This window comes from Oncorhynchus gorbuscha, linkage group LG05, assembly GCF_021184085.1.
Source record: "Oncorhynchus gorbuscha isolate QuinsamMale2020 ecotype Even-year linkage group LG05, OgorEven_v1.0, whole genome shotgun sequence".
NCBI classification, from domain to species: Eukaryota; Metazoa; Chordata; class Actinopteri; order Salmoniformes; family Salmonidae; genus Oncorhynchus; species Oncorhynchus gorbuscha.
In genome coordinates this window covers 92,733,814-92,752,350 of record NC_060177.1, presented here as the reverse complement: position 1 = coordinate 92,752,350, position 18,537 = coordinate 92,733,814, and positions in this window count along the sequence as shown.

Here is an 18,537-nt window from a genome sequence, read left to right as displayed (position 1 = left end):
ATAGCTCCTCCCACCAGCATCCTATTGCTCCAATGAGCCCATCCTCCTATAGCTCCTCCCACCATCATCCTACAGCTCCTGCCACCAGCCTCCTATAGGTCCAATGAGCCCGTCCTCCTATAGCTCCTCCCACCATCCTCCTATAGCTCCAATGAGCCCGTCCTCCTATAGCTCCTCCCACCAGCATCCTATTGCTCCAATGATCCCATCCTGCTCTTGCTCCTCCCACCAGTGTGCAGGTGAATGACCACTAGTGGCTCTATGCTGTAACACATTAAGAGGTACTGGGAACTGTGATTGTTTAAAGCAGCTCAGGACAGTTGTATTAACTAAACCAGACACCTATACCCCCTTGTCTCTCTTTGCCTTCGGAAAGAATTCAGACCCCTTTTTCCCCACAATTTGTTACATTGTTACATTACAACCTTATTATTAAATCCCCCCTTATCAACCTATACACAATACCCCATAATGACAAAGCGAAAACAGGTTTTTAGACATTTTGGGGAGAATTTTTTAAATAATAATAAGTTATTTACATGTACATTGTATTCAGACCCTTTGCATTTACATTTACATTTACATTTAAGTCATTTAGCAGACGCTCTTATCCAGAGCGACTTACAAATTGGTGCATTCACCTTATGACATCCAGTGGGACAGTCACTTAACAATAGTGCATCTAAAACTTAGGGGGTGGGGTGAGAGGGATTACTTAACCTATCCTAGGTATTCCTTAAAGAGGTGGGGTTTCAGGTGTCTCCGGAAGGTGGTGATTGATTCCGCTGTCCTGGCGTCGTGAGGGAGTTTGTTCCACCATTGGGGGGCCAGGGCAGCGAACAGTTTTGACTGGGCTGAGCGGGAGCTGTACTTCCTCAGTGGTAGGGAGGCGAGCAGGCCAGAGGTGGATGAACGCAGTGCCCTTGTTTGGGTGTAGGGCCTGATCAGAGCCTGGAGGTACTGAGGTGCCGTTCCCCTCACAGCTCCGTAGGCAAGCACCATGGTCTTGTAGCGGATGCGAGCTTCAACTGGAAGCCAGTGGAGAGAACGGAGGAGCGGGGTGACGTGAGAGAACTTGGGAAGGTTGAACACCAGACGGGCTGCAGCGTTCTGGATGAGTTGAAGGGGTTTAATGGCACAGGCAGGGAGCCCAGCCAACAGCGAGTTGCAGTAATCCAGACGGGAGATGACAAGTGCCTGGATTAGGACCTGCGCCGCTTCCTGTGTGAGGCAGGGTCGTACTCTGCGGATGTTGTAGAGCATGAACCTACAGGAACGGGCCACCGCCTTGATGTTAGTTGAGAACGACAGGGTGTTGTCCAGGATCACGCCAAGGTTCTTGGCGCTCTGGGAGGAGGACACAATGGAGTTGTCGACCGTGATGGCGAGATCATGGAACGGGCAGTCCTTCCCCGGGAGGAAGAGCAGCTCCGTCTTGCCGAGGTTCAGCTTGAGGTGGTGATCCGTCATCCACACTGATATGTCTGCCAGACATGCAGAGATGCGATTCGCCACCTGGTCATCAGAAGGAGGAAAGGAGAAGATTAATTGTGTGTCGTCTGCATAGCAATGATAAGAGAGACCATGTGAGGTTATGACAGAGCCAAGTGACTTGGTGTATAGCGAGAATAGGAGAGGGCCAAGAACAGAGCCCTGGGGGACACCAGTGGTGAGAGCGCGTGGTGAGGAGACAGATTCTCGCCACGCCACCTGGTAGGAGCGACCTGTCAGGTAGGACGCAATCCAAGCGTGGGCCGCGCCGGAGATGCCCAACTCGGAGAGGGTGGAGATGAGGATCTGATGGTTCACAGTATCGAAGGCAGCCGATAGATCTAGAAGGATGAGAGCAGAGGAGAGAGAGTTAGCTTTAGCAGTGCGGAGCGCCTCCGTGATACAGAGGAGAGCAGTCTCAGTTGAATGACTAGTCTTGAAACCTGACTGATTTGGATCAAGAAGGTCATTCAGAGAGAGATAGCGGGAGAGCTGGCCAAGGACGGCACGTTCAAGAGTTTTGGAGAGAAAAGAAAGAAGGGATACTGGTCTGTAATTGTTGACATCGGAGGGATCGAGTGTAGGTTTTTTCAGAAGGGGTGCAACTCTCGCTCTCTTGAAGACGGAAGGGACGTAGCCAACGGTCAGGGATGAGTTGATGAGCGAGGTGAGGTAAGGGAGAAGGTCTCCGGAAATGGTCTGGAGAAGAGAGGAGGGGATAGGGTCAAGCGGGCAGGTTGTTGGGCGGCCGGCCGTCACAAGACGCGAGATTTCATCTGGAGAGAGAGGGGAGAAAGAGGTCAGAGCACAGGGTAGGGCAGTGTGAGCAGAACCAGCGGTGTCGTTTGACTTAGCAAACGAGGATCGGATGTCGTTGACCTTCTTTTCAAAATGGTTGACGAAGTCATCTGCAGAGAGGGGAGGAGGGGGGAGGGGGCGGAGGATTCAGGAGGGAGGAGAAGGTGGCAAAGAGCTTCCTAGGGTTAGAGGCAGATGCTTGGAATTTAGCGTGGTAGAAAGTGGCTTTAGCAGCAGAGACAGAGGAGGAAAATGTAGAGAGGAGGGAGTGAAAGGATGCCAGGTCCGCAGGGAGGCGAGTTTTCCTCCATTTCCGCTCGGCTGCCCGGAGCCCTGTTCTGTGAGCTCGCAATGAGTCATCGAGCCACGGAGCGGGAGGGAGGACCGAGCCGGCCTGGAGGATAGGGGACATAGAGAGTCAAGGGATGCAGAGAGGGAGGAGAGGAGGGTTGAGGAGGCAGAATCAGGAGATAGGTGGGAGAAGGTTTGAGCGGAGGGAAGAGATGATAGGATGGAAGAGGAGAGAGTAGCGGGGGAGAGAGAGCGAAGGTTGGGACGGCGCGATACCATCCGAGTAGGGGCAGTGTGGGAGGTGTTGGATGAGAGCGAGAGGGAAAAGGATACAAGGCAGTGGTCGGAGACTTGGAGGGGAGTTGCAGTGAGGTTAGTGGAAGAACAGCATCTAGTAAAGATGAGGTCGAGCGTATTGCCTGCCTTGTGAGTAGGGGGAAGGTGAGAGGGTGAGGTCAAAAGAGGAGAGGAGTGGAAAGAAGGAGGCAGAGAGGAAAGAGTCAAAGGTAGACGTGGGGAGGTTAAAGTCGCCCAGAACTGTGAGAGGTGAGCCGTCCTCAGGAAAGGAGCTTATCAAGGCATCAAGCTCATTGATGAACTCTCCGAGGGAACCTGGAGGGCGATAAATGATAAGGATGTTAAGCTTGAAAGGGCTAGTAACTGTGACAGCATGGAATTCAAAGGAGGCGATAGACAGATGGGTAAGGGGAGAAAGAGAGAATGACCACTTGGGAGAGATGAGGATCCCGGTGCCACCACCCCGCTGACCAGACGCTCTCGGGGTGTGCGAGAACACGTGGGCGGACGAAGAGAGAGCAGTAGGAGTAGCAGTGTTGTCTGTGGTGATCCATGTTTCCGTCAGTGCCAAGAAGTCGAGGGACTGGAGGGAGGCATAGGCTGAGATGAACTCTGCCTTGTTGACCGCAGATTGGCAGTTCCAGAGGCTACCGGAGACCTGGAACTCCACGTGGGTCGTGCGCGCTGGGACCACCAGAGTAGGGTGGCCGCGGCCACGCGGTGTGGAGCGTTTGTATGGTCTGTGCAGAGAGGAGAGAACAGGGATAAACAGACACATAGTTGACAGGCTACAGAAGAGGCTACGCTAATGCAAAGGAGATTGGAATGACAAGTGGACTACACGTCTCGAATGTTCAGAAAGTTAAGCTACGTAGCAAGAATCTTATTGACTAAAATGATTAAAATGATACAGTACTGCTGAAGTAGGCCAGCTGGCAGTGGGTGCGTTGTTGACACTACACTAATCAAGTCGTTCCGTTGAGTGTAATAGTTTCTGCAGTGTTGCTATTCGGGGGCTAGCAGGCTAGCTAGCAGTGTTGTTTACGTTACGTTGCGTTAAAAGAACGACAATAGATGGCTAGCGAACCTAGAAAATCGCTCTAGACTACCCAATTATCTTTGATACAAAGACGGCTATGTAGCTAGCTAAGTAGCTAGCTACGATCAAACAAATCAAACCGTTGTACTGTAATGAAATGAAGTGAAAAAGTGATACAACCTGTGAATGCGACCGGGTAGTTGAGTTCTATACAGAAGACGTTGGCTAGCGTTGGCTAGCTGTTGGCTAGCTAGCAGAGTTGGCTAGCTAGCAGAGTCACCTACGTTAAGGACGACAAATAGCTGGCTAGCTAACCTCGGTAAATTAAGTTAATCACTCTAAGACTACACACTCTAAACCTAAACAACACAATTATCTTGGATACGATGATACGAAGACAGCAAAGACAGCTATGTAGGTAGCTAACACTAAACTAATCAAGTCGTTCAGTTGAGTGCAGGTGCATCCTGCTTCCATTGATCATCCTTGAGATGTTTCTACAACTTGGAGTCCACCTGTGGTAAATTCAATTGATTGGACATGATTTTGAAAGGCAGACACCTGTCTATATAACACACCTGTCTATATAACACACCCGTCTATATAACACACCCGTCTATATAACACCCGTCTATATAACACACCCGTCTATATAACACACCCGTCTATATAACACACCCGTCTATATAACACACCCGTATATATAACACACCCGTCTATATAACACACCCGTCTATATAACACACCCGTCTATATAACACACCCGTCTATATAACACACCCGTCTATATAACACACCCGTCTATATAACACACCCGTCTATATAACACACCTGTATATATAACACACCCGTCTATATAACACACCCGTCTATATAACACACCCGTCTATATAACACACCCGTCTATATAACACACCCGTCTATATAACACACCCTGTCTATATAACACACCCGTCTATATAACACACCTGTCTATATAACACACCCGTTTATATAACACACCTGTCTATATAACACACCTGTCTATATAACACACCTGTCTATATAACACACCTGTCTATATAACACACCCTGTCTATATAACACACACCTGTCTATATGACACACCTGTCTATATAACACACCCGTCTATATAACACACCTGTCTATATAACACACCTGTCTATATAACACACCCGTTTATATAACACACCTGTCTATATAACACACCTGTCTATATAACACACCCTGTCTATATAACACACCCTGTCTATATAACACACACCTGTCTATATAACACACACCTGTCTATATGACACACCTGTCTATATAACACACCTGTCTATATAACACACCTGTCTATATAACACACCTGTATATATAACACACCCGTCTATATAACACACCCGTCTATATAACACACCCGTCTATATAACACACCCGTATACATAACACACCCGTATATATAACACACCCGTCTATATAACACACCTGTCTATATAACACACCTGTCTATATAACACACCTGTATATATAACACACCCGTCTATATAACACACCCGTCTATATAACACACCCGTATATATAACACACCCGTCTATATAACACACCCGTCTATATAACACACCTGTCTATATAACACACCTGTCTATATAACACACCTGTATATATAACACACCTGTCTATATAACACACCTGTATATATAACACACCTGTCTATATAGCACACCTGTCTATATAATACACCTGTCTATATGACACACCTGTATATATAACACACCCTGTCTATATAACACACCTGTCTATATAACACACCCTGTCTATATAACACACCTGTCTATATAGCACACCTGTCTATATAATACACCTGTCTATATGACACACCTGTATATATAACACACCTGTCTATTTTAGGTCCCACAGTTGACAGTGAATGTCAGAGCAAAAACCAAGCCATGAGGAAGGGTACGAAAACATTTCCGCAGCATTGAAGGTCCCCAAGAACACAGTGGCCTCCATCATTCTTAAATGGAAGATGATTGGAGCCCCCAAGACTCTTCCTAGAGATGTATACAGGTGTGTCATATAGACAGGTGTATTATATAGACAGGTGTGCTATATAGACAGGTGTGTTATATAACTGAGCAATCGGCAGAGAAGGGCCTTGGTCAGGGAGGTGACCAAGAACCTGATGGTCACTCTGACAGAGCTCCAGAGTTCCTCTGTGGAGATGGGAGAGGCATCCAGAAGGATAGAGCAGAAGGATAGAGCAGAAGGATAGAGGCATCCAGAAGGATAGAGCAGAAGGATAGAGCAGAAGGATAGAGCAGAAGGATAGAGGCATCCAGAAGGATGGGTATCCCCCAGCACTCAGGTCTCTATGGTAGAGTAGCCAGACGGAAGTCACACCTCAGTAAAAGACACATGACGCATGAATTTTTCAAAATCTTGAAACCAAGATTGAACTCTTCAGCCTGAACGCCGAGCATCACATCTAGAGGAAGCCGGGCACCATCCCTACGGTGAAGCATGGTGGTGGTAGAATCATTATATTTTTATTTTATTTAAGGAGGCAAGTCAGTTAATTAAGAACACATTTTTACTTACGATGACGGCCTACTCTGGCCGAACCCGGCCGACGCTGGGACAATTTTGTGCCGCCCTATGGGACTCCCAATCACTGCCAGACTGCCAGACGGCCAGACTGTATCACTGGTGTGATGCCTCTTGCACTGGGATGCAGTGCCTTAGACCACCACAGTGCCTCAGACCACCACAGTGCCTCAGACCACCGCAGTGCCTCAGACCACCACAGTGCCTCAGACCACCACAGTGCCTCAGACCACCACAGTGCCTCAGACCACCACAGTGCCTTAGACCACCGCAGTGCCTCAGACCAGCGCAGTGCCTCAGACCAGCGCAGTGCCTCAGACCACCGCAGTGCCTCAGACCAACGCAGTGCCTCAGACCACCTCAGACCACCACAGTGCCTCAGACCACCACAGTGCCTCAGACCACCGCAGTGCCTCAGACCGCTGCAGTGCCTCAGACCGCCGCAGTGCCTCAGACCACCACAGTGCCTCAGACCACCACAGTGCCTCAGACCACCGCAGTGCCTCAGACCACCACAGTGCCTCAGACCACCACAGTGCCTCAGACCACCACAGTGCCTCAGACCACCACAGTGCCTCAGACCGCCGCAGTGCCTCAGACCACCGCAGTGCCTCAGACCACCGCAGTGCCTCAGACCACCACAGTGCCTCAGACCACCACAGTGCCTCAGACCACCACAGTGCCTCAGACCGCCGCAGTGCCTCAGACCGCCGCAGTGCCTCAGACCACCGCAGTGCCTCAGACCACCGCAGTGCCTCAGACCACCACAGTGCCTCAGACCACCACAGTGCCTCAGACCACCACAGTGCCTCAGACCACCACAGTGCCTCAGACCACCACAGTGCCTCAGACCACCACAGTGCCTCAGACCACCGCAGTGCCTCAGACCACCGCAGTGCCTCAGACCACCACAGTGCCTCAGACCACCGCAGTGCCTCAGACCACCGCAGTGCCTCAGACCACCACAGTGCCTCAGACCACCACAGTGCCTCAGACCACCACAGTGCCTCAGACCACCACAGTGCCTCAGACCACCGCAGTGCCTCAGACCGCTGCAGTGCCTCAGACCACCACAGTGCCTCAGACCACTGCAACCGTCGGGAGCAGAACTCTGGAACTCAGAGTGACTATTAGGGACTGGGAGACTAGTCGGGATCGAGGGAAATATTAACGGAGCAAAGAACAGAGAGATCCTTGATGAAAGACCTGCTCCAGACGCTCAGGACCTCAGACTGGGGTTCACCTTCCAACAGGACAACAACCCTAAGCACACAGCTTCAGAACAAGTCACTGAATGTCCTTGAGTGGCCCAGTCAGAGCCCGGACTTGAACCCGATCGAAACAGCCCTGGAGACACCTGATTCTACAAGCTAGTCATTATCTGTTCTATACAATAGGTTTCTATCTGAACGTTTTATAACCAGAAAGATATTTGAAGTGGTAAACAGCCTAATGAAACCAGGCCGCTTTAAGCATGGGGATCAGTAGCAGAACATGGTTCCTTCCTCAGACATAACAGAGTCCTCTGGTCTAACAGACATCAATGAACCAGGGTCTATCTGCAACAACCACCTCTCTCTCCCTCTCCCTAACCCCCTGGTTCCCGTCCCTTCCCCAGAGCCCTCTGATCTAGTAGCCTGCGAACCAGGGTCACCCTGCCAAAACACGCTGCCTGTTTCAAGGAAACATGGAGAATCTGTTTGAAGGAGACAAGGAGAATCTGTTTGAAGGAGACATGGAGAATCTGTTTGAAGGAGACATGGAGAATCTGTTTGAAGGAGACATGGAGAATCTGTTTGAAGGAGACATGGAGAATCTGTTTGAAGGAAACATGGAGAATTATGTTTGAAGGAGACATGGAGAATCTGTTTGAAGGAGACATGGATAATCTGTTTGAAGGAGACATGGAGAATCTGAAGGAGACATGGAGAATCTGTTTGAAGGAGACATGGAGAATCTGTTTGAAGGAAACATGGAGATTCTGTTTGAAGGAGACAAGGAGAATCTGTTTGAAGGAGACATGGAGAATCTGTTTGAAGGAGACATGGAGAATCTGAAGGAGACATGGAGAATCTGTTTGAAGGAAACATGGAGATTCTGTTTGAAGGAGACATGGAGAATCTGGTTGAAGGAGACATGGAGAATCTGTTTGAAGGAAACATGGAGAATCTGTTTGAAGGAAACATGGAGATTCTGTTTGAAGGAGACATGGAGAATCTGTTTGAAGGAAACATGGAGAATCTGTTTGAAGGAGACATGGAGAATCTGAAGGAGACATGGAGAATCTGTTTGAAGGAAACATGGAGATTCTGTTTGAAGGAGACATGGAGAATCTGTTTGAAGGAAACATGGAGAATCTGTTTGAAGGAAACATGGAGATTCTGTTTGAAGGAGACTGTGTGTGTGTGTGTGTGTGTGTGTGTGTGTGTGTGTGTGTGTGTGTGTGTGTGTGTGTGTGTGTGTGTGTGTGTGTGTGTGTGTGTGTGTGTGTGTGTGTGTGTGTGTGTGTGTGTGTGTGTGTGTGTGTGTGTGTGTGTGCGTGTGCGTGTGCGTGTGTGTGTGCGTGCACGTGCGCGTTCATGCGTGTGTGTGTGTGTCATACAGGAGCCAGGATAGGGAACTAAAGCTGCTGGGCTTGTTTGAGGAGCCCCTGCCTAGAAAACTACCAATAATTGTCCGAGCCCGATATTGGCGGGCCGATATTGACCTTTTTCTAGTCTATCTAAACTGCTACTGTGCCAGAAGCCATTCACCTCCTGAGCCACAAACACTGTACTGCTGAGGAATGTCTAGCAGCTCATTATCCAAAAAGGAAGGTGCAGTATTGAGAAAACAGATGAATTGGACACAATAACCAAAACCCTGATGCAAATATTACTTTAAATCACTAATAATAATGCCTGTGTTGACGTGCACAGACACTCATGTCTCAACCTAGCTGGAGCAGTAGAGCTGGGACTACAAACCGAACATTACCAACACCCACATTTCTAACTCATAACGAAGCAATTTTTATGTTGGTAATTGTTCGGTGTTCCAGCCTGCGTTAAACAATAGCATACGGAGCGAGGCGGGAGGTATGAATGTGAAACAGCACAGGAAAAAAGCATTGGCTCCCAGATCCAACCAGAGCCGAGTTCTATCCCACACTTCCTACACCTGTTGTGGGCAGTTCTCTCAAGTGATGTTGCAGTAGCCTCGTTCATTAGTGATGTTGCAGTAGCCTCGTTCATTAGCGATGTTGCAGTAGCCTCGTTCATTAGTGATGCTGCAGTAGCCTCGTTCATTAGTGATGCTGCAGTAGCCTCGTTCATTAGTGATGTTGCAGTAGCCTCGTTCATTAGTGATGCTGCAGTAGCCTCGTTCATTAGTGATGCTGCAGTAGCCTCGTTCATTAGTGATGTTGCAGTAGCCTCGTTCATTAGCGATGTTGCAGTAGCCTCGTTCATTAGTGATGTTGCAGTAGCCTCGTTCATTAGCGATGTTGCAGTAGCCTCGTTCATTAGCGATGTTGCAGTAGCCTCGTTCATTAGCGATGTTGCAGTAGCCTCGTTCATTAGCGATGTTGCAGTAGCCTCGTTCATTAGCGATGTTGCAGTAACCTCGTTCATTAGCGATGTTGCAGTAGCCTCGTTCATTAGTGATGTTGCATTAGCCTCGTTCATTAGTGATGTTGCAGTAGCCTCGTTCATTAGTGATGTTGCAGTAGCCTCGTTCATTAGCGATGTTGCAGTAGCCTCGTTCATTAGTGATGCTGCCAGTAACCTCGTTCATTAGTGATGTTGCAGGAGCATCGTTCATTAGTGATGCTGCCAGAAGCCTTGTTCATTAGTGATGTTGCAGTAGCCTCGTTCATTAGCGATGTTGCAGTAGCCTCGTTCATTAGCGATGTTGCAGTAGCCTCGTTCATTAGCGATGTTGCAGTAGCCTCGTTCATTAGCGATGTTGCAGTAGCCTCGTTCATTAGTGATGTTGCAGTAGCCTCGTTCATTAGTGATGTTGCAGTAGCCTTGTTCATTAGTGATGTTGCAGTAGCCTCGTTCATTAGTGATGTTGCAGTAGCCTCGTTCATTAGCGATGTTGCAGTAGCCTCGTTCATTAGCGATGTTGCAGTAACCTCGTTCATTAGTGATGTTGCAGTAGCCTCGTTCATTAGTGATGTTGCAGTAGCCTCGTTCATTAGTGCTGTTGAAGTAGGCTTGTTCATTAGCGATGTTGCAGTAGCCTCGTTCATTAGCGATGTTGCAGTAGCCTCGTTCATTAGTGATGTTGCAGTAGCCTCGTTCATTAGTGATGTTGCAGTAGCCTCGTTCATTAGTGATGTTGCAGTAGCCTCGTTCATTAGTGATGTTGCAGTAGCCTCGTTCATTAGTGATGTTGCAGTAGCCTCGTTCATTAGCGATGTTGCAGTAGCCTCGTTCATTAGCGATGTTGCAGTAGCCTCGTTCATTAGCGATGTTGCAGTAACCTCGTTCATTAGCGATGTTGCAGTAACCTCGTTCATTAGTGATGCTGCAGTAGCCTCGTTCATTAGTGATGTTGCAGTAGCCTCGTTCATTAGTGATGTTGCAGTAGCCTCGTTCATTAGTGATGTTGCAGTAGCCTCGTTCATTAGTGATGTTGCAGTAGCCTCGTTCATTAGTGCTGTTGAAGTAGGCTTGTTCATTAGCGATGTTGCAGTAGCCTCGTTCATTAGCGATGTTGCAGTAGCCTCGTTCATTAGTGATGTTGCAGTAACCTCGTTCATTAGCAATGTTGCAGTAGCCTCGTTCATTAGTGATGTTGCAGTAGCCTCGTTCATTGGTGATGCTGCCAGTAACCTCGTTCATTACATTTACATTTACATTTAAGTCATTTAGCAGACACTCTTAGTGATGTTGCAGGAGCATCGTTCATTAGTGATGCTGCCCGAAGCCTTGTTCATTAGCGATGTTGCAGTAGCCTCGTTCATTAGCAGGGGAAATGAACAAAGACAAAGAGAACGCAGTCCCAGCAATCCAAGAACAATTTCCACCAAAGAATGGAGCAGAGTGTTATAAACCTAGTGACATGGAGCAGAGTGTTATAAACCTAGTGACATGGAGCAGAGTGTTATAAACCTAGTGACATGGAACAGAGTGTTATAAACCTAGTGACATGGAGCAGAGTGTTATAAACCTAGTGACATGGAACAGAGTGTTATAAACCTAGTGACATGGAGCAGAGTGTTATAAACCTAGTGACATGGAACAGAGTGTTATAAACCTAGTGACATGGAGCAGTGTGTTATAAACCTAGTGACATGGAACAGAGTGTTATAAACCTAGTGACATGGAGCAGAGTGTTATAAACCTAGTGACATGGAACAGAGTGTTATAAACCTAGTGACATGGGGCAGAGTGTTATAAACCTAGTGACATGGAGCAGAGTGTTATAAACCTAGTGACATGGAGCAGAGTGTTATAAACCTAGTGACATGGAGCAGAGTGTTATAATATATGATATAAAATGCTAACCTCTCCTGTTATTGTAATGGTGAGAGGTTAGCATGTCTTGGGGGTATGATATAAAATGCTAACCTCTCCTTTATTGTAATGCTGAGAGGTTAGCATGTCTTGGGGGTATGATATAAAATGCTAACCTCTCCTGTTATTGTAATGGTGAGAGGTTAGCATGTCTTGGGGTATGATATAAAATGCTAACCTCTCCTGTTATTGTAATGGTGAGAGGTTAGCATGTCTTGGGGGTATGATATAAAATGCTAACCTCTCCTGTTATTGTAATGGTGAGAGGTTAGCATGTCTTGGGGGTATGATATAAAATGCTAACCTCTCCTGTTATTGTAATGGTGAGAGGTTAGCACGTCTTGGGGGACTGACACAATACATAATTTACCATTTAGTACAATTGGGCACAAAATAATCTGAAACACAACCAAAACAAACAGCACACGCATCCAACCAATTTGTAGAGTCACAAGCTTGATGTAGTCATTGCGTGCTAGGAACGTGGGACCAAATACGATTTACTACCTTAATACACATACAATTTATCTCGTCCCAATACTTTTGGTCACCTAAAATGAGGTGGGGGGGGGACAATGTATGAAAAGTGTTATAAATAATTTATAAACGGTTGACCAGATATGGATGAAAATAACAAATGAAATTAATGGTGACAATCTGCACTTTAACTTCATAATGATTGTTTGGTTGAAAATCCAAACATTTGGAGTTCAGAGCCAAAAGAAGAACAAATGCTTCACTGTCTTATTAATTACAGAGGGCACAGTAATTCATATCATAGGCCTTAATAGTACTGTATAGATCGTTTTACTTACACACAATATAGCTGGATCACCTTGTTCTGCCCCTAGGGGTCCACGGCTCTGCAGCGCCCCAACCCAACACACCCCACTCAGATTTAGGATCTTAGTGAAACAATCATTTTTGGTTTCAGGTGTGTTATGCCAAGGCAAGAGTGACAAGCCACAGGACGGTAGAACCCCAGGGCCAGGACTGAGCAACCCAGCAGCTGCCTAAATGGGTATCTCCCCTGACGTGGGCATGTTTTCAATACAGACTCCTTTTGTCTTACATTATTCCATATAAGGCTTCCAGACCTTATGAAAGTTGCCCAGTAAACCCTTAATCTGGTAATAAATCACAGAGTGATACATAGCTTGACATTTCTGCTATCCATTGTGACATTGTGGGAGGATTACAAAACTTCCAATTAAGGGCAATGCATATCCTAGCCACTATAAATGCTGGGTTACACAGTTTCTTCTGAAAACAGTCTCCAGTATCGACATTTCCAAGCAAACAAAAAGGAAGAAGGGGAGAATCTGTAGACATGCTGAGATTAAAGAACATACTCGTTGTCAGAATTCAGCCAGTCTTCCCAAAACTATAGTACATGTAAATATGTCCCATTGTGTTTTACACCTCCAAGCAGAGGAATGACATTTCTGAGGGCATGATATTCTGTTTCACTGGCATATAGAACGTTCCATGGATGGTCTCAAACTGCAGTCATTTATGTCTGAGATGATATGAACATGACTGGGCATTCAAACATACAGTAGCGGTATCTATTCATCATCATCATCAATAGTGTCTCACCAGGTCTTCTTCATATTTTTATTTTACATGTTTTGTGTCATCGGGAAAGTCCTCCATTAACCCTTGATATAGTTCGGAAAATCAACTGTATAGGTTTGTCAGATTGACTTAAAATAGTTTCAATCTTTGAAGCTTATCCAGGCTTATCCAGTGTTTCCATACACACACAACAGCTGTTAGAAACTGCTACCTGGCAGATATTGAGATAGCTAGACTCTGGAGTTGAACTGGGTGTGGTAGCTACTAGCGAGCTACTGTAGCTAGTTCATTCACTTCAGTTAAGAGGGATGAAACATCAGCTAATGTTACATGTCAGTTAGCTACACTACTAGCTCAACGCTGGGAATAAATACTTATCTTTCCTCTTAAGTCAAACAGCAGTTACCCTTGAATCAGCCAAATTAAAAGTAGCCAGTTTCTGCTCTGCTTGCTTTTACAACTCTGAGAAAAGGACCTGCCTCTGTTAATCTCTCCTGTGACAGTCCTATAAACCAGCCTTTCGGAAGATTTGCCTCCACACAGCCTGTCCGCATGCTCTGTGGTGTCCCCGTGGTCCTAAATCAAGCCGGATGAAAACACCAAAGAGCCTAGCCGCCTCTCTGATGGGCCCGCATGGTCCGAAAGCACACCACTAGTGCTTTTTGTCGGGGGGGACAAAAACGGAATTTCAGAATGTCCCCAGTGAAAGTTGCGCCACTGGTATATTTACAGTTGATAGTCAGATTAGATAATTGTTGTAATATGGAAAGAAATATGTTTTAAAATGCAGGACGTCAGTTAAGGACGTCAGTCAGTTAAGAACAAATTCTTATTTACAATGACGTCCTACCTGCACAGAGCCCTAACTTCAACCCCATCGAACACCTTTGGGATGATTTGGAAAGCAGACTGCGAGCCAGGCCTAATCGCCCAACATGACTCATGTTCTTGTGGCTGAATGGAAGCAATGTCACCACGGTAGTGTTCCAACGTCTAGTGGAAAGCCTTCCCAGAAGAGTGGAGTCTGGGGGACCAACTCCATATTAAAGTGTTTTGTAAAGTATTGTCATAGAGTTTAACTTGAATGATAACATTTGCCTAGGAACTCACTTGCTGAAAGCCACAGGCCTTTAAAAGGAAAGAATTCAACAACCATGTCTCTGTCACGAACAAATACAGGCACGGGTGTTAACTCTGCAATTTACTCAAAAAGAAAAGGCATCCTGGTAAATATGCTAATTCGTTTTTTACACCGTATAGTGTTAAAACAAAACCCCACAATGATTTACTGTAACACTACGGGTGTTCAATTTCTTACACTGAGAAAGTGTAACAGTGTCAACACTAAGCAGAGTCCAGTTTGCTATAAATCAAGTGTTATGTTTAACTCTGAAGGTGTTGTGTGTTAATCTACAGTAGAGCTATGCTAACACCACATGCTAACACCACATGCTAACACCACAGTCAAGTTCATTTCAACACGCCCTGACCTTAGATATCTGTTTTTTTATATATATTTTGGTTTGGTCAGGGTGTGACTAGGGTGGGTACTCTAGTTTTTTGTATGTCTAGGTTTTTTGTATATCTAGGGGTTTTGGTATGTCTAAGGGTTTTTGTAGGTCTAAGGGTTTTTGTAGGTCTAAGGGTTTTTGTATGTCTAGGGTTTTTGTATGTCTAGGGTTTTTGTATGTCTAGGGTTTTTGTATGTCTAGGGTTTTTGTATGTCTAGGGTTTTTGTATGTCTAAGGTTTTTTAATGTCTAGGGTTGTAACGGTTCTCTTGTGGTGAAGGAGAGTCGGACCAAAATGCAGCGTGTAGATTGCGATCCATGTTTAATAAACAAACGTAAAACACGAATCAATAACAAACACTACAAAACAAAGAACGTAACGAACGTAACGAAAACCGAAACAGCCTATACTTGTGTAAACTAACACAGCCTGGCCTGACCAAATAAATGAAGATAAACACAAAATACCTCGACCAGGGCGTGACAGAACTGCCCCTAAGGTGCGGACTCCCGGACGCACCTCAAAACAATAGGGAGGGTCCGGGTGGGCATCTGTCCATGGTGGCGGCTCCGGCGCGGGACGTGGACCCCACTCAATCACCGTCTTAGTCTCTCCTCCTCGCGTCCTTGGATAGTCCACCCTCGCCGCCGACCATGGCCTAGTAGTCCTCACCCTCTTGGCTAACTGGCGGATCTGGAAGAGTCTGGTTGAATGGCGGATCTGGAAGAGTCTGGTTGACTGGCGGATCTGGAAGAGTCTGGTTGACTGGCGGATCTGGAAGAGTCTGGCTGACTGGCGGATCTGGAAGAGTCTGGCTGACTGGCGGATCTGGAACAGTCTGGCTGACTGGCGGATCTGGAAGGGTCTGGCTGACTGGCGGATCTGGAAGAGTCTGGCTGACTGGCGGATCCTGGCAGACTGACGGATCTGGCTGCTCCATGCTGACTGGCGGCTCTGGCTGCTCCATGCTGACTGGCGGCTCTGGCTGCTCCACGCTGACTGGCGGCTCTGGCTGCTCCATGTAGGCTGACAGCTCTGGCGGCTTCTTACAGACTGGCAGCTCTGGCGGCTCCGTACAGACTGGCAGCTCCGTGCAGACTGTCAGCTCCTTGCAGACTGGCAGCTCCTTGCAGACTGGCAGCTCCTTGCAGACTGGCAGCTCTGGCTGCTTCATGCAGACTGGCAGCTCGGGCTGCTTCATGCAGACTGGCAGCTCTGGCTGCTCCATGCAGACTGGCAGCTCTGGCTGCTCCATGCAGACTGGCAGCTCTGGCTGCTCCATGCAGACTGGCAGCTCTGGCTGCTCCATGCAGGCTGGCAGCTCTGGCTGCTCCATGCAGGCTGGCAGCTCTGGCTGCGCTGAACAGGCAGGAGACTCCAGCAGCGCTGTAGAGGAGGAAGGCTCTGGCAGCGCTGAACAGGCGGGAGACTCCAGCAGCGCTGTAGAGGAGGAAGGCTCTGGCTGCGCTGAACAGGCGGGAGACTCCGGCGGCGCTGGAGATGAGGAAGGCTCTGGCTGCGCTGAACAGGCGGGAGAATCCGGCAGTGCTGGAGAGGCGAGGCGCACTGTAGGCCTGATGCGTGGTGCTGGCACTGGTGGGACTGGACCAAGAACACCCACAGGAAGCCTGGTGCGGGGAGCTGCTACCGGAGGGCTGGGGTGTGGAGGTGGTACTGGATAGACCGTGCAGGCGCACTGGAACTCTTGAGCGCCGAGCCTGCCCAACCTTACCCGGTTGAATGCTCTCAGGCGCCCTGCCAGTGAGGCGAGGTGAAATAGCCCGCACTGCAGGCGAACCGGAGACACCGAGCGTGGTGCCATGTAAGCCGGCCCAAGGAGACGCACTGGGGACCAGATGCGTAGAGCCGGCTTCATGGCATTTGGCTCGACGCTCAATCTAGCCCGGCCGATAAGCGGAGCTGGAATATACCGCACCGGGCTATGCACCCGCACTAGAGACCCCGTGCGCACCACAGCATAACACGGTGCCTGCCCGGTCTCTCTAGCCCCCGGTAAGCACAGGGAGTTTGCGCAGGTCTCCTACCTGGCATAGCCATACTCCCTGTAAGCCTCCTCCCAATAAATTTTGGGGCTGACTCTCAGGCTACCATCCGCGTCGCCGTGCTGCCTCCTCATACCAGCGCCTCTCCGCTTTTACTGCCTCCAGTTCTTCCTTGGGGCAACGATATTCTCCAGGCTGAGCCCAGGGTCCTTCACCGTCCAGTTCGTCGTCCCATGTCCAGTCCTTCTCTCGCTGCACCTTGGGGCGGATACACTCCCCTGGTTTAGCCCACGGTCCTCTCCCATCGAGGATTTCCTCCCAAGTCCAGAAATTATTGTCGCGCTGCTCCTGCTGCTGCTGTTGCCTGTTACCACGCCACTTGGTCCTGTTGTGGTGGGTGATTCTGTAACGGTTCTCTTGTGGTGAAGGAGAGTCGGACCAAAATGCAGCGTGTAGATTGCGATCCATGTTTAATAAACAAACGTAAAACACGAATCAATACAAACACTACAAAACAAAGAACGTAACGAAAACCGAAACAGCCTATACTTGTGTAAACTAACACAGAGACAGGAACAAGGACACTAAGGACAATCACCCACGAAACACACAAAGAATATGGCTGCCTAAATATGGTTCCCAATCAGAGACAACGATAAACACCTGCCTCTGTTTGAGAACCACTTCAGACAGCCATAGACTTAACTAGAACCACCCCACTAAGCTACAATCCCAATACCAACACACCATATATAAAAACCCCATGCCACACCCTGGCCTGACCAAATAAATGAAGATAAACACAAAATACTTCGACCAGGGTGTGACAAGGGTTTTTGTATGTCTAGTTTTTTTGTATGTCTAGGGGTTTTTCGTATGTCTAGGGTTTTTGTATGTCTAGGTTTTTTTTTGTATGTCTAGGGGTTTTGGTATGTCTAGGGTTTTTGTATGTCTAGGGGTTTTTGTATGTCTAAGGGTTTTGTATGTCTAGGGGTTTTGTATGGCTAGGGTTTTTGTATGTCTAGGGTTTTGTATGTCTAGGGGTTTTGTATGTCTAGGGGTTTTGTATGTCTAGGGGTTTTCGTAGGTCTAGGGGTTTTTCGTAGGTCTAGGGTTTTTGTATGTCTAGGGTTTTGTATGTCTAGGGTTTTCGTATGTCTAAGGGTTTTTGTAGGTCTAAGGGTTTTTGTAGGTCTAGGGGTTTTTGTAGGTCTAGGGGTTTTTGTATATCTATGTTGGCCTGATATGGTTCCCAATCAGAGACAGCTGTTTATCGTTGTCTCTGATTGGGGATCATATTTAGCCACTTTCTGGTGTGGGATCTTGTCTACAGTTAGGTGCCTGTGTGCACGCTAGTAGCTTCACGGTTCAGTTGGTTTGTTTGTTGTTTTGTTTCGGTGAGTTTCAGTTGATTAAAAATATGTGGAACTCTA